Raw genomic sequence first — 17,434 nt, 5'->3', positions numbered from 1 at the left:
TATACCATATATAGTGATGTGTGGGTGTATATGTACACACACCACAAACACACACACATGCACACATACGGCCTAGCACACTTCCTGGCATGTTGTAGGTACTCAGTGGATGGTAGGTGCTATTATTATTATTATTATTATTTTATTATTTTCCTGGAGAGAAGAAGAGCCTTAAATCCTGACTGTAACAATCTCCTGTATTAGTTGGGGTTCTTAGTTGCAGAGATGGGCATCCACTCCGTTTGGCTTTTTGAAGTCTATCGGGTGGCTTACGGGAACACCAGCAGGGACTCAGAAGACCCCCAGACAGGAACAATGGCCACATCACCCCGCAGGAGCACGCGAACAGAGACAACCCTCCTGCCACAGTGCTCTGCACAGACCCCACAGCTCCCAACATGGACCCCAGGCAGGATGCTGACACCTCAGCTTCTGCTGCCCCTCAAGGCCAGAGAGTGGACTCCATCTGGTGCCGCTTCCTTTCACTTCTGTCTTCTAAATACAAGTCCTGTGCATGTGACTCCAATTTATGGCACCAAGTCAGAGGCCTGCATCCCAGAGACGAGAGGCTGCAAAACAAGGTCTTGACTTCTACCTTGGAGACGTAGGACTCATGATGGAGGAGACCCCCCCCCCCACATACGGAAAGGTGGTCAAAGATCCTAGACAGCCTCAAACAGGGCAATCACTGTCGGCAACACTTCCTAAGTATCCCTTACAAAGCTTAATGATCCAAAGACCAAAAGGATCCCAAGAACACTTGAATATTTTGGTAAAATGTTTCCTTATTTATCCACAGCTTCCTGCTAATTCACTGAAATAGATTTATATAAAATTCTAAGATCTCAGAGAAGGGATCCCTTATTTGATGTAAACAGTGTTATCAGAGACCTCTCAATTCTTGGCTAAAAGAGGGACAGAGTTGTTATAAAAACTATAAACTGCCTATAAAGAAAAATATTTAAAAAGCAAGTGAGAACTAGGGATTTACAGCAGATATGATGGAAGGAGGTTAATATATGTTGATGCTCCAAACCTCATACAAATTACTTAAAAAAAAACTAGGGTGCCTGGCTGGTGTAGTCAGTAGAGCATGTGACTCTTGATCTCAGGGTCATGAGTTCAAGCCCCATATTAGGTGTAGAGCTTACTTAGAACACAAAGAACAAACAAAAAATCCCACTAAAAACCCAATAGATACATGGGCTAAGGACATGCACAGCTGACTGACAGAGGAGAAAGTGCAAGAAGACCCATGATATAGAAAATATTAATTCTCACATACTGCTGAAGCCGAAGGGAGACTACCTCTGTCTGGGGATCAAGCATCTTGCATGTGTTCTTATTTTATCCTCACTACCATAAGCGTATTAGATATCATAATTGCCATGTGTAAGTGAGGAAACTTGACGTTTGGAAGGGTTGCGTCACCCTTTGACCAATATCACTCGGTGTGCTCGCTTCAGCAGCAGGCGTACTCAAATTGGAACCATGCAGGGAAGATTAGTATGGCCCCTGCTCGAGGATGACCCGTATCACTTGGCAAGCTGGAACTGAAAGACCAGGGTCCTTTCATTCACCAAACTATGTCTCTAGTGACTGGTATGATTCAAATCAAACTCTTTTCACCTCTGAAATTAACAAAACCTAATGCTAATGAGAACATGGTGGAAAGGTCCTTCTCATGAGGGACTGTGGGTGGGTGAGTAAATTAAAAAATCCTCTGAAATCTGTCAGGACCTATTAAGAGCCATAAGAATTTGATTTCCATTGACCCGGTCATTCCACTTTAAGAGAATCTTCTCTTAGCGAATAATTCAACATGTGGAAAGTGTTATGGGCAAAAAGATGTTCTTCAAGGATTTAAAAGAGTGAGCAATTGGAAACAACCTAAATGTCTAGAATTATCTAACTCAATTGGTACACGTTTACTTTCCTCCTAATAGAAGATTATATAGCCATTATAAACATGCTATAAATATTATAAAGGGAAATATTCATATAGTTTTTTAAAATCTTTTTTAAAAAATTATAGTTGACATACAATAACTACTATATTGGTTTCAGGCGTATAACCTAGTGATTCAACATTTATATACATTATGAAATGTTCACCATGATAAGTACAGTTACCATCTATCACCATACGTCGTTATTATAATATTATTGACTGTATTCCCTATGCTGTACTTTCCATCCCCGTGACTTATTTATTTTATAACTGGAAGTTTGTATCTCTTAACCCCCTTCACCTATTTTGCCCATCCCTCACCCTCTCTCCCATCTGGCAACCAACCACCAGTTCTCTGTATTTATGAGTCTACTTATTTTTTGTTGGTTTATTCATTTGTTTTTTAGATTCCACATATAAGTGAAATTGTATGGTATTTGTCTTTCTCTGTCTTAGTTCACTTAGCATAATACCCTCTAGGTCCATTCATGTGGTCACAAATGGCAAGATCATGTTATTTTTTATGACTGAGTAATATTCTTTATTTTCCTTATCCATTCATCTATTGATAGATACTTACATCACTTCCATATCTTGACTATTGTAAATAATGCTGCAATGAACATTACGGTGCATGTATCTTTTTGAATTAGTGTTTTCATTTTCTTCAGGTAAATACCTAGAAGTGGATTTACTGGATCATAGGGTAGTTCTATTTGTAATTTTTTGAGGAACCGTCATACTGTTTTTCATAGTGCCCACACCAATTCACATTCCCACCAACAGTGCACAAGGGGTCCCTTTTCTTTATGAGCCTCGCCAACAGTAGTTATTTCTTATCTTTTGGATGCTAGTCATTCTGACTGGTGTGAGGTGATATCTTACTGTATTTTTAATTTGCAGCTCCATGATGATGAGTGATGTTGAACATTCTCCATGTGTCTCTTGGCCATCTGTATGTCTTCTGTGGCAAAATATCTCTTCAGACAGGTCCTCTGCCCAATTTTTAATCAGATTGGTTGTTTTCTTTTTCATGGTGAGTTGCATGACTTCTTTATATATTTTGGATATTAACCCCTTATCAGATATATCATTTGCAAATATCTTCTCTTATCCAGTAGGTTACCTTTCCATTTTGTTAATGGTTTCCTTCATTATGCAAAAGTTTTTAATTTGATGTACTCTCAATTGTTTATTTTTGCTTTTGTTGCCCTTGCATGAGGAGACAGATCCAAAAAAATACTGCTAAGGCTGATGTCCAAGAGTTTACTGCTAGTGTTTTCTTTTAGAAATTCTATGGTTTCAGGCCTCACATTTAGGTCTTTAATTCATTTTGAGTTTGTTTGTGTATGGTGTAAAAAAGTGGTCCAGTTTCATTCTTTTGCATGTAGCTGTCCAGTTTTCCCAGCACCATTTACTGAGGAGACTGTCCTTTCCCTATTGTATATTCTTGCCTCCTTTGTCATAGGTTAAATGCCTATATAAGCATGGGTTGATTTCTAGACTCTGTATTCTGTTCCATTGATCTGTCTCTGTTTTTGTGCCTGTACCATACTGTTTGGATCACTATAGTTTTATAGAATAATTTGGATTCTGGGATTGTGATACTCTGGCTTTGTTCTTCTTTCTCACGTTTGCTTTAGCTATTCAGGGTCTTTTGTGGTTCCATACAAATTTTAGAATGATTTGTTCTATTTGTGTTGAAAAATACTACTGGTATTTTGATAGGGCTTGCACTGTAGATCACTTTGGGTAGTATGGACATTTACTAAAATTAATTCCTCCGGTTCATAAGCATGGTTTATCTTTCCATTTATTTGTGTCATCTTTAATTTCTTTCCTCAATGTCTTATAGTTTCAGAGTGTAGGTCTTTCACTTCCTTGGTTAAATTTATCCCTTTATTCACATCCTTGGTTAAATTTTATTCTTTTTAATGCAGTTAGAAATGGAATTGTTTTCTTAATTCCTTTTCTATTTCATTATTAGTGTGTAGAAATACAACAGATTTCTGTATATTAATTTTGCATCCTGCAACTTTACTGAATTCATTATTAGTTATCCTATTCCTACAACCTCCTAAACTATGAAAGAAATTGAGAATCACCTTAAAACAAGAGAGGCATTGTCACGAACATTGCTAAGAGAGTAGATCGTAAAAGTTCTCATCACAAGAAAAAAGTATTTTTGTAACTATGTGTGGGGATGGATGTGAATTACACTTCTGTAGTAATCATTTCACAATAGAAACCTATATTGAATCATTATATTGTAACCTAAAACAAGTACAATGTTATATGTCCCTTACACTTCCATTGAAAAAAAAGAAGACAAGGTCTCCTCCTGAAAGTGAAGGCAAATGTGTGGAGGGACTGAAAGGAGGGGAGGAGAGAACATCTGGAATAGGGGTTGAGGAATGGAGGGTGAACGTGACTGGGGACATGGGGTGGTATTGGACAGGGGTTGAGAACAGTGGGATTATGGTGGCAGCAATCTTCACGTAAAATAATTTCCCTGTAGGAGAACCCAGCAGTGGGTACTAGAGCGAGAAGGGGGCCGAGGTTGACCTGGAATTAAGGTTCCGTTTGGCAGGTGGCACCAGGATGGGAGGGTACCGGCTGGAGGACATTTCTATGAGTTATAGCCTGTGGGTCTGGACTTAGAAGCAGGAAAGGCTGGATGACAACGAAGGGCCGACCAAGGTTAATAGCTTTAATCCATAAAATATATAAAAAGCTCATATACTTTAATCAGAACACTATTAATAGCCCTTCCCTTAAAACAAGAGAAAAAAATCATGAACAGGAATTCAAATAACCTAACAAATATATGGACTCTGTTCACCCTCATAGTGGTCAAATAAATGAGAATTTAAATACTGAGGTATCATTTTTCACCTACCATGGTAGGAAAGAAAGCCTAATTTTTTTTTACTTTTTTAGAGAGGGAGAGGAGTGGTTGGGGGCGGGGGGGCAGAAGGAGAGAAAGAGAACGTCAAGCAGGCTCCACACCCAGCATGGAGCTCAATCTCATGACCCTGAGATCATGACCTGAGCCGAAATTGAGAGTTAGACGCTCGACCCACTGAGCCACCCAGGGCCCCAAGCCCAACTTTTAAAACTGAAAGTGCTTCATTGCTGTTGAATGAGAGGAAAACTTCAGGGGTGTAAGTTAATGTAAATCTTTAAGAAAATAACTTGGCAACAATTTCTTGAAGCCTTAAAATTTTTTACCCCTTGAATTAGTAATTTTACTCCCAGGAATTTATACTAAGGAAACAATACAAAAGAAAAACAAAAAATTGGGAGAGGGACATCCTTTGCACTCCCTTGCCAGTCAACACTACACTTGCACCCAAAGAACTAAGTCAGGTTAACCTTCAGGAATAATGAAACCTTAGGGCTATTAATGTCTCATGAGGCTCTCTGTCCCCCAATTGATAGACATCACAATAAAGTAAGGTTTCTCAGCCTACTTCTCCACAGAGGCAGGTCATAAAGTCCCCTAACTTGATTGCAATTACTCCTGCATTTCTATTCCTCCTCAATTTCTATTTTTAGCTCTTTGGTTACCACCCACTAGACTGTGAACTCAAGGGCAGTGATGTCAGTCTTATTTATCTATTTGTCTCCTAACCACCTCTACACCCTTTTGCTAACACTCACATGGTAGGTGCTTCATAGATTTGGGTAGTATTGGCTTTCATTTCAGCCGCCCCCTACTCCATCATCTCCCATCCTCTACCCTCTTCAGTTTGTGCATTTGGCTGAAGATCAAGTTGGTCTCTTTGTTCAGTTAATTTGTTCTTAAGTGTCCTTGTGTATGTGCCAACCCGTTGGCATTTCAGAGGTGCCATGTTTTTTAATAGACTCTTGTGTCACATACCTCAGGGTCAATGACTCGGTTTATCAGCATAATAACTTTCTATAGCTCTTACTAATAAAGGGATATGGCAACACATGGGTAATGAAACATGGTAGGGAATCAGCTGACTCATGAAAAGTTAAAACTGGAGAGGAGCTCAGGAAATGACGGTATTGCTCCCCCCGCCCCTCTAGTTTTGCAGATAAGGAAACCGAAGATCAGAGAGGGGCAGATTTCCCAAATTTACGTAACTGGTTCATGGGATGGTTGAGATAAGAGTTCAGGGTCTAGACATCTGGTGTATTCTGATTAACAGGGCACATGTCATCAAAAGTATGTGTCATGAGAACATGTGAGCTACAGAAGTGTATGAGAGAGGGCAAGGCCAGCAAGCCCAGCTATGTTGAGTGACCATGGCAGAACTCCATAGTGGAGGTAGAAATTGCCAGTGATTCTGTGAGAGGGTCTGGTTGGAGAACAGGGGCAGGGATGTGGGGCAGATGTAGACAGGTGTCTGGATGACATAGGAACAGTGTGGTATGGTGAGTAGAGCATGGCCTTTGAAAACTGGAATGTAGTCCCAGGGCTGTCACATAACCTCATGCTACTTAATTTCTCTAAGACCCAAGTCGTTAGTCTGTAAAACTTGCCCATAGAACTGGCTTCTCAGGGTTGAGTTAAAGGAGACAATGGATGTGTTATATTATTCAACTCAGTCCCTGGAGAGAGCTCTGGAAGATGGTGGTTTGTGACATTCTCATGGAGGGCAAGTCTTGTGGTCCTTCTAGGAGGTTAAAAGTGAGCACCGATCCCTACGTCAATCCTCAGAATGCTTTCGGACAGGGATGAGTTCCTTCCCTGAAGAGGGAGGACCTAACCCTATTGGGCCGATTGCACTCTAGAGCAGATTCAACAAACTACATCCTGTGGGTCAAATTCAGCCAGCTGCCTGTTTTTCTGGAACCTACAAGCTAAGAGTGATTTTTACATTTTTTAATCACTAAAAAAAAAAAGAATCATATTTTATAAAATGTGAAATTTTTTTTTACTTTTTTAGAGAGGGATAGGAGTGGTTGGGGGTGGGGGGGCAGAAGGAGAGAAAGAGAATCTCAAGCAGGCTCCACACCCAGCATGGAGCTCAATCTCATGACCCTGAGATCATGACCTGAGCCGAAATTGAGAGTTAGAATCCAAGTTTCGGTGTCCACGAATGAAGTCTTATTGGCACACAGCCACACACACATTTGTTCCCATATTGCTTATGGCTGCTTTCATGCTGTCAGGGCAGAGTCCAGGGGTCAAGACAGAGATTCTATCTCATTACTTCACACTGTTCCCTGGCACACGACACCCATGGCAGTGATGCAGTTGGAACTCAGTGGTGTTTCAAACGCCATGTGTGTGGTCTTACCAGGACATTTTTTTTTAAATTACCAATGCAGGGCACCTGGGTGGCTCAGTCGGTTAAGCGTCTGCCTTTGGCTCAGGTCATGATCTCAGGGTCCTGGGATCGAGTCCTGCATCAGGCTCCCTGCTCAGCGGGGAGTCTGGTTCTCCCTCTCCCTTTGCCCCTCCCCTGCCTCCTGCGATCTCTTTCTTAAATAAATAAATAAAATCTGAGGAAAAAAATTACCAATGCATACCCATCACATCAAAACAAGAAGAGAAAAATGGATTTCAAATATCATGCTTTTAAATCACAGTATGGATTATTTTGTTACCAACTTAGATGGCCAAGCATTATTTATTATACAGTGATGTGATATGTGGGCTAAAATACTAGATTATGTTACTATTACATATCACAGTATTCCCAACTCAAAGGAAAGTAACCATCAGAAAAAATAGAAAATTTTAAGTGGAATATTTCATTGCAGCAGAATGTGTTCATAAAGTTAAATAATGAAAATGAGGCTGCAATCAAAGCAAGTTTCCAAGTGGCTCATTTGTTAGCCAAGCAAGGAAAGTGACTTAGGGATAAGATAATTAATTTTTGTTTGATTACATCAGTTAAAGAAATGTGTCCAGAGGAAAAACACCTGTTTTTTGTTTGTTTGTTTTAAGATTTTATTTATTTGAGAGAGAGCGAAAGCAAGAGAGGTCACAGAGGCAGAGGGACAAGCAGACTGCCCACTGAGCAGGGAGCCCGATGCAGAGCTCGATCCCAGGACCCTGAGATCATGACCTGAGCCGAAGGTGGATGCTTAACCGACTGAGCCACCCAGGCGCCCCAGAAAGACTGTTTATTTAAGACTGTTTCAGCAAGAACAGACAGTTGCTCAGAGAGTTGAGAACACTGGGAAGAATATCAGTAGTCAATTAACAAATATCTTTGAGTGGCTTTCCCTGGCTCTTGATGATTGAGAAATGTTACTGGGACTACCCAGTTGTTTATTCAAGGAGACAAGTTTATTCAGTGACAAGTTGGAAGTGACTGAAGAATTAGCCTCTGTGGAACAACTATAGGAAAGAATATTTTCAAAATGGAGGGGCTCCTGGTGGCTCAGTTGGTTACACGTTTGCCTTTGGCTCAGGTCATGATCCTGGGATCAAGCCCCCGTGGGGCTCCCTGCTCAGTGGGCAGTCTGCTTCTCCCTCTGTCCCTGCCCCTCCCCCCTCTTGCACGTGTGCACATGCGTGCTCTCTCTCTCTCTCAAATAAATAAATAAAATATTTTAAAAAATGGAATTATACACATTAGGTGCACTGTATGATGGGTGAATTAAATCTTGATAAAGCTTTTTTTTAAAAAAAGAATATTTTCAAAGAAATTGAGAAAACACTATTTCAGTATAAACTGAAGTACAATCTACTAAGGTATGTTACAACTGAAGGTGGCAAAATAAATATGGAGCAGAAAAAGCTATAATTGGATTCATTTACAAAGCGTGAAAACTTTAGGCGTTTAAAAGTTTATGGTAATTAGGGGCACCTGGCCGACTCAGTCAGTGGAGCGTGGGACTCTCCATCTTGGGGTTGTGAGTTTAGGCCCCACATTCGGGATAGAGGTTACTTAAAAAAAAATAAAAATAAAGCTTATGGTAGTTCATTGTATTATTCATGAGTATTCTGTGGACAATATTTCAATATATTATGTGTTGAGGAACCAGTAATGTCAACAGTGAACTTTATTCGCTATCAGCTGACTTAACCATCATTGGTTTTGTGCATTTCTCTTTGTTTTTTAAGATTTTATTTATTTGAGAGACAGAAAGAGATAGCAAGAGATAGAGCATGAGCAGGTAAGGGAGGGAGAAGCAGGCTCCCCGCTGAGCAGTGAGCCCACCCAATGCCGGGCTCGATCCCCAGACCCCGGGTTAAAGACTGGAGCTGAAGGCAGACGCTTAACCAACTGAGCCACCCAGGCACCCCTGCATTTCTCTTTTTAAAGACTTTTTTTTTTTTTAATTTTTAAGAAATCTCTACACCCAGCGTGGGGCTAGAATTCACAAGCCTGATCGAGAGCCGCATGCTCTTCCGACTGAGCCAGCCAGGCGCCCCTGCATGTCTCTTTTTAAAGACTTTTTTTTTTTTTTTTAATCTTTAAGTAATCTCTACACCCAACGTGGGGCTGGAATTCACAAGCCTGATCAAGAGCCACATGCTCTTCCGACTGAGCCAGCCAGGCGCCCTGCTTTTATCAGATACAGAAGCTAGTATCCTGACTTACCCTACCATAAAGCAGTTTGATGGCTTAGCAGCTGTAAAGTTTTATTGGAAGTTTTTGAGCACAGGGCTGAGATTAAAATCTTTCTGAATGAGAACCACTCTCAACCACTATTATCAAACAAGAATGGCTTTTGAAGGTATCTTTTGCTGAAAACATAATAATGGCTCCTAATAAACTCAACTTATAATCACAAGGCAAAACATCACTTACATGCAGATTTTATACTGTGGTAAAGTCATTTTAACAACTAAAGTTGTATAATTCACAAGTAATGTATAGCTGTTTTGACCATGAGGTCAAAAGTTAAAATGAGAAGCAAGATCTTCCTTCCCATACAAATTTGCAGCCAACATATTTTTTGAACTTGAACTACAATTTCAGTGGTGTTTTTCAGACTTGATCACAAGAAGAAAATTTCCATATTCCAAAATCTGTTTTACTACGTAATTGAGAAGAGCATCTTCCTAAATTTCAATTGGAAGTGATTAATTTACAATATAATGACATGCTAAAAGGCAACTACCAATAGAAGAATTTAACAGAATTCTATAACTGCCTTCCAAGCAATGAATATACTTAATTAAAATTCCATGTTCATGGGCTGATGTCAGCATTTGGCAGTACCTATCTGTGTGGACAGACATTCTCAAAATGAAATACATAAAATTTCATTATGAATCAGCATTAACAATTGAACATTTGTGATCAATTTTGATGATTGGGAACCTGATTTTGAACCTCAATTAAGCAAAATATTTATCCCCGCCAAAGAATTCCACCCTTCTATTTAGTAAACCAGTATTATCAAAAATTGTGCTCGATTATTATTATATTTTAAATTTCATCGATAAAATTTATTTTGGAAATTTATTTTCTTTCCTCGGTCAATGTCTACATAATATCCTCAATTTTGCTTCTTGGCCCACAAAGCCTAAAATCTAACTCTTTATAGAAAGTGTTTGCTAAGCCTGATCTAAGTCACAGTCCCACCTGTGCTATTATGGTAGTAAATCTACTTAATGGTTTTGAGTTAATAAGTTTAAAGTGTATAGAACGGTGGCACGTGGTAGGTGTTTTTTCAAAGGAAGTTATTAATGTTAGTAGCTATATTTCTATAGCTCTTCTGAACTACACAGAATTGAGAATTGTGGTCCTTACAAAAGGTTATCTGTGGGTGAATAAAAACGTCCTTTCAGACAGCCCTCTTTAAAAGTGCACTGGGGCAGTTTCTACCTAATCCATCCCTGTTCAATTTATTTATTTGTTTGTTTGTTTCTCAAATTTTATTTTTATTTTTTTAAAGATTTTGTTTATTTGAGAGAGAGAGAGAGAGAGAGAGAGCATGAGCAGGGAGAGAGGCAGAGGGAGACAGAGAAACAAGACTCCCCACTGAGTGCAGAGCCCAATGTGGGGCTCGATCCCAGGACCCTGAAATCATGACCTGAGCCGAAGGCAGATGCTTAACCGACTGAGCCACCCAGGCGCCCCTGAGCTCACTTTTTAAAATGTTCTTCTTCTTTTTCTCCTTTTCCTCCTCTTCTTCTTCGTTTTCTTCCTTTCTTTTTTTTTTCTTTTTTTTTTTTTTGGTAGCAGCTTTATTGAGATATAATTTATATATCATACAATTCACTCATTGGATTCAGTGCATCACCACAACCAATTTTAGAACATTTCCAACATCCCAGAAAGAAACCTACACTTTCTCAGCCATCATCCTCCAATCTTCCCACCTCCCCCACAGCCCTAGACCATAACTAATCCACTTTCTGTCTCCACAGATTTGCCCACTCTGGACATTTAATATAAATGGAATCATCTGGTATGTGGTCTCTTGTGACTGGCTTGTTTTACTCAGCATAATATTTTCAAGCTTCATCCACATGGTAGCATGTATCAGTACCTCTTTTTTATGACAGAACAATATTCCATTGTATGGATATACCAGTTTTGTTTATTCATCAGCTGATGGACATTGGTCTCTTTCTGTCTTTTGGCTGTTACAAATAATGAGCATTCATGTGTAAGTTTTTGTGTGGACATATTGTCATTTCTCTTAGGAATACACCTAGAAGGAGAATTGCTGGGTCACATGGTAACTTACGTCTAACCCTGAGGAATCATCAGACTGTTTTCCACAGTGGTTGCACCAATTTTGCATTTCTATCAGCAATATATGAGGGTTCTGATTTCACATCTTCACCAACACTTGCAATTATTGTGTGTTTTTTGTTATTATTATTGCCATCCTACTGACTATAAAGTAAATCTAGCTCGTTTTAATTATCTGAGATGAGGTGCTGGGCAAAACCACCTTCCTCACCACTCCATGCTGGGTCCGTGTGGGGACACCACCCCGGGAACCCAGCTCTGAGAGCCTACCAGGGTATTGCCACTAAAACTTAGAAAGTTTTTCTCAGAGGAGAAAAGGCTCCCAGAGATTGTGCCCCACTGGTAGTTTCTCAGTTCACAAACCCACACATTTACTTGACCCTCTGAGAAGGCATTATTGGGAACTGTGGAAATATTTTTCGAAGGACTGCAAATACTTACAGGCAGATGATTACTAGGGAGCTTGACCCAGCAGGATGAGATCGCTTCTGGAGAGAAGTTCTGCCGAGACCACTGCCCCCCTCCCACCCTCCATCCCAATGATTTACAGAGACACTAGCAGCCTTCTGGGAAGAGGAACCAGGGCCACTGGGGCAGGAGGTCAGAAGGGACAGTAGTTACTGGTTCTGCCCTGGGAGGCAGCTGCTTCCCTGAGTGGGGCAGAAATGGGGACTTTTGTCCCTGTCATCCTTAAAAATAAAATAGCCCGTTGTTTTACCAGCAAAATAAGTGTATGTAAGAATGACAGAAGAATTGGAAACTATGGCAGACCCCAGGCAAGTCCAGAGACAAAGGGAACGGAAGGTCAGCTTCTGTTAGCTTTTAGGAGGAAATCAGGGAGGGTTGTTTTGAACACAAGTTCATTGGAGAAGAACAAGAGTTGGAGGTTGTGGCTTTTTCTCATTGGCTGCAAGCGGTGGTTAGTGCGTTGTAGCTGGAGCAAGGATCTTCCTCCTTTTTCTTAGAAGCAGGTGATGAAATTCCTGTGTCAAAAGCTGTCCTCCCTTTTCAAGATAAGAATGATCTTCCTTCTTCCTGCTGCCAGGCTGCTAGGAGTGGTACGTGCATGAGAGCGCCCCTTCAGGGCTTCTCAGCTCGGTTTTAAATGAGGCTTCTTTCATTTTCACACCCCTGAAGAAAGTCAGCCAGGGGAGGGCTATTGCGTGCCCACTGTGTGCTGGCTTCTGCCGGGTGTCGCCCTTACTGTGTTTCGAGGTGAGCTCTTCCATTACACACGCTCCTACCACATCCTGAATATGTCCGTCAGAGCACTTTGCACAGAGTTATCTCAGAAATGCTCATTTCAGTTCATCACTATAACCTCAGAGCCTGGGACAGTGTCTGGCACGTAAAGATACTCTTAAAGTATTTGGTGAATGAAGGAAATAATGTAAACTCAACACTGCCTGGTGGAACCTAAGTCCAATACTTCCCCGTATATATTATTTTGTAGTTTATTCACACTTAGTAAAAATAACAGTATTGTTGAAATGTTCCTTTGTGTTGATGACTACATAATATTTTTCTCAAGAATTTACCAAACTTTTTTTTAAAAGATTTATTTATTTGACAGAGACAGCGAGAGAGGGAACACAAGCGGGGGAGGTGGGAGAGGGAGAAGCAGGCTTCCCGCGGAGCAGGGAGCCCGATGCGGGGCTGGATCCCAGGACCCTGGGATCATGACCCCAGCTGAAGGCAGACGCTTAACGACTGAGCCACCCAGGTGCCCCCCCAAATTTGTTTAGACCAAGTTCAGCTTTTGGACATTTATATAGTTTTGTTTTGTTTTTTTTAAGATTTTATTTACTTATTTGAGAGAGGAGAGCATGAGCGGGGAGCGGCGGTAGAGGGAGAAGGAGAAGCAGACTCCCCACTGAGCAGGGAGCCTGACAGGGGGCTCAATCCCAGGACCCTGAGATTAAGACCTGAGGCGAAGGCAGACAACTAACTGAGCCACCCAGGTGCCCCGTTTTACATTTTTTCTTTGAAAAATAATGGTGATACATCCTTGTGCAAATGTCTTTGAGCACATGCCTAGTTATTTCCTTAGGACAAATTCCTAGAATGGAATTGCTGGTCAAGGGATATGTGCATTTTCTTTTCTTTCTTTTTTTATTGAAGTGTAATTAACATACAGTGTTATATTAGTTTCAGGTATACAATATAGATTCAACAATTCTATACATCACCCAGTGCTCATCAAGGTAAATGTTCTCTTTAATCCCCATCACCTCCTTCACCCATCCCCCACCAGCCTCCCCCCTGGTAACCATCAGTTTGTTTGCTGTAATTAAGAGTCTGTTTCCTGGTTTGTCTCTTTTGTTTGTTTGTTTGTTCATTTGTTTTGTTAAATTCCACATATGAGTGAAATCATATAGTATTTGTCTATGACTGACTTATTTTACTTAGCACAATACCCTCTAGGTCCATCCATGTTGTTGCAAATGGCAAGATCTCACCCTTTTTTATGGCCAAATAATATTCCATTGCGTATATATCATATATATATACACCAGATCTTCTCTCTCCATTCATCTATGGATGGACACTAGAGTTGCTTCCATATCTTGGCTATTGTAAATAATGCTTCAGTGAACATAGGGGAGCATGTATCTTTTCAAATTAGTGTTTTCATTTCTTTAGGTAAATACCCAGTAGTGGAATTACTGAATCATATGGTAACTCTATTTTTAATTCTTGATTTCCTCTTTGATTTCTTGGTTAACCCATTCATTGTTTAGTAGCATGTTATTTACCCTCCATGTATTTGTGGTCTTTCCACATTTTTTCTTGTGATTGATTTCTAGTTTCCTACCGCTGTGGTCAGAAAGATACATGATAGGAGCTCAGTCTTTCATTTATTGAGACTTATTTTGTGGCCCAACATGCGAGTTTGGTTGCTGGGCCTGCAGGCACACTGGTGTGTGTGGTTATCTTCCCCACTCCAGGGCAGGAGCTGCTTTGGAGGGACTTCTGCTGAGTGGGGCAAGTTGGGTGGGGTGGCTCTACAGGAGACCTTGGGGGTGGGGTGCACGGTGCTAGCCGGCGAGGTGGAGAGTGTTCCTGCTCGTTCTGCAAGTGTCCTGCTGTCCAGGCTGGAGCGTGGAGAGGGGAAAGGTGCGTTCAGCTGTTTAGTGCTTGGAGAAGTCTCCTCAAGAACCCTGCCCCTCCAGCACCCGTTCTGAGGTTAGTAAATAAATCTCCTTCACATATCCCCTGGGCACTGTTCAGACTGCTGCTTCTCGGCTATATCTCGGTGGGGTTGTTATGCTGGCTCTTAAAGGGCAGGGACTCCGTTTCCTCTCGCCCTCAGCTCTCCCAGAGCTAAGCCCACTGAGTTTTTAAAGTACCCAGAGTTAAGCCCTGATTATTATAATACTTGAAAAGTTAAGCCCCACTGGCTTTTAAGTCAAATGTTATGGGAACCCGTCTTCCCAGTGCAGGTCTCCCATGCCCGGGGTGGTGTCTGATCCTCTCGCGTTTCCATGCTTGTGGTATCCCTCCAGCTTGTGGTTAGTCCTGCTGGGGTTTGGTTCCCGACCTGTCTCTGCCCCTCCTACCCTTCTTGATGTGGCCTCTCTACGGTTCACTGTGGAAAGTCTGTTCTGCCGGTCTTCAGGTTGTTTTCAGAATTAGTTGCACTAATCTTGCTGTAATCTCAGCATGTCTATGGGGCGGGATGGGCTCAGGATCCTCCTACTTTGCCATCTTTTCCAGAAGTGGCGATATGTCCATTTTTAAAGGTCTGTAAAATGTACTGCCAACTTTCTCTTCCCTCAAAGGCTGTGTATAAGGTCTGTTTGTTGCACACCATTGCCAACAGCAATTTTTATCATTCTTTAAATCTTTGCCCTAATAAAGGCCTACGGTCATAGGATCTAATTGGTTCCTAGTGCTGAGCAACCTCTCAGGGAATTGCTTGTGAGTACATGCTGAGATTTTATTTCAAATTTGTCATAGAGAAAACCATTCCTTAGAAAGCCAAGTCAAAAATTCCTTCTTAGAAGAGACATTTTTTTTAAAGATTTTATTTACTTATTAGAGAAAGGGAGCAAGCACAGAAGTGGGGGGGGGGGCAGAAGGAGACAGAGAAACAGACTCCCCGTTGAGCGATGAGCCCAACATGGGGTTGGATCCCAGGACCCCAGGATCATGATCTGAGCCAAAGGCAGATGCTTGACCGGCTTAACCAACTGAGCCACACAGGCGCCCCAGAAGAGACATTTCATATGTAACTTGACCAACAATCAAAAAAGAATATCTGGTTAAAGATTATTGGGATAGTTGCCAGTTGAGTTCAAGCCTTGAATGTCAAGTTAAACGTCATTGACCTCCCCCATGACTGACAGTCAGCTGGGGGCTGTAGGAGCCAAATTCCCAAGAATAGGCACTGATCTGATTAAATTCCATTAGAAAACAACAGAGTTCAGCTCCATCGAGGCTTGGTTTAGTTTTCTCTTTGCCTCGTGTAATGGGACATTTTTCATGGTGTTGATATTTTGTATTTCTTTTTTAGTTAACTTACTTGTTTGCTTCCCCACCCCCATAAGTCTGAAGGACCTTTTCTTCAACTCACCCAAGGATGTGTCCTAGCTTGGTGCCTTCTGAATGTCAGACAATTTTGTACCACCTCAAGATTCTTGGCAAACTACATACTGTCTTTACTCCTTCTTCTAGAATATTGTTCTTGAAATCGGCTTATTTAAGACCTAAATGAATTACTGATTTTTATTTTTAAGATTTTCTTTATTTATTTGAAAGAGAGAGCATGGGGGGTGGTGTGCAGAGGGAGAGGGACAAGCAGATGCCCTGCTGAGCAGGGGACTGATGCAGGGTTCGATCCCAGAGTTGGACCCTGGGATCACGACCTAGCCTGAAGTCAGACGCTCAACTGACTGAGCCACTCGGGCACCCCATGTACCTAAATGAATTTACTTTTTTTTTTTTTTAAGGTTTTATTTATTTATTTGAGAGAGAGAGCGTGCTTGAGCAGGAGAGAGTGGCAGAGGGAAAGGGAGAAGCAGACTCCCTCCTGAGCGGGGAGCCTGATGTGGGACTCCATCCCAGGACCCCGGGACCATGACCTGAGCTGAAGGCAGATGCTCAACTGACTGAACCACCTAGGCGCCAAAATGAATTTACTTTTAAATTAAACTTTACATCGTTACCTCAAATAAAAAACTAGTTTCCTTTACCATAAATACTAAGTTACCATAAAATAAATACAATAAAAATAAAGTGTTAGTGGGTTCTGGGTGTCTCTCTCTGCCAAAGGCTCGGTGCCTGGGGTTGCTCTGTCTTCCTTGTGAAGGGAAATATGCCAGTACCAGAGCACTGTTAGATACAGCGGCAGTAAATGTGATCTTCTCCTGGTGTAATCAGAATGACCGAACCACATTTGAAAAGGCAAGTACTTTCCCCCTCCAAGGGAATCAGGGTTTTCTAATGGTGACCACAGACCTCTTAAAATCATCTTGTGTGCCACGGGCAGACTGGCCATCACACCTGAGCACACACACATCAGAGTTACCTGGAGTCTTGTTAAAACACAGAGAGCCGATGCAGTAAGTCCGGGCTGCTGCTAGAAATGTCCATTTCTAACAAGTTCCCAGGTCATGGTCCGGGGAACACTTCGGAGGCCCCTGCTCTCATATCAAGTCATCTCTCATCTTAGGAGTCAATGGTCTGGGGAAGCTGACAGGTACAAACCAGAAACCACTGCAACCTCCAAACAGGTGCTCACATACTTCCTTCTGTTGATGGCGGGTTTTCCCTGGAAGAGCAACAAGCCGGGGCCCAGCGCTAGCACCCCTAAGAGCAGTGTTATAATCTCCAGAAGCGC

General features: G+C 41.5%; 1 non-coding gene across 1 annotated transcript; it reads left to right on the top strand.

Moving 5' to 3' along the window:
• Positions 1-1,453: 1,453 nt before the first annotated feature.
• Positions 1,454-1,559, top strand: LOC114199431 (U6 spliceosomal RNA). The gene has a single exon (XR_003607291.2). It is a non-coding gene; the product is annotated as a U6 spliceosomal RNA (small nuclear RNA).
• The last annotated feature ends 15,875 nt before the right edge of the window (positions 1,560-17,434 follow it).

Source organism: Eumetopias jubatus, unplaced genomic scaffold, assembly GCF_037043125.1.
Source record: "Eumetopias jubatus isolate StellerSeaLion01/CBP00866 unplaced genomic scaffold, mEumJub1_p1.0 scaffold_1, whole genome shotgun sequence".
Classification (NCBI taxonomy): domain Eukaryota; kingdom Metazoa; phylum Chordata; class Mammalia; order Carnivora; family Otariidae; genus Eumetopias; species Eumetopias jubatus.
The sequence above is the reverse complement of the archived record's forward strand: the minus strand, read 5'-3'. Positions and strand labels throughout refer to the sequence as shown.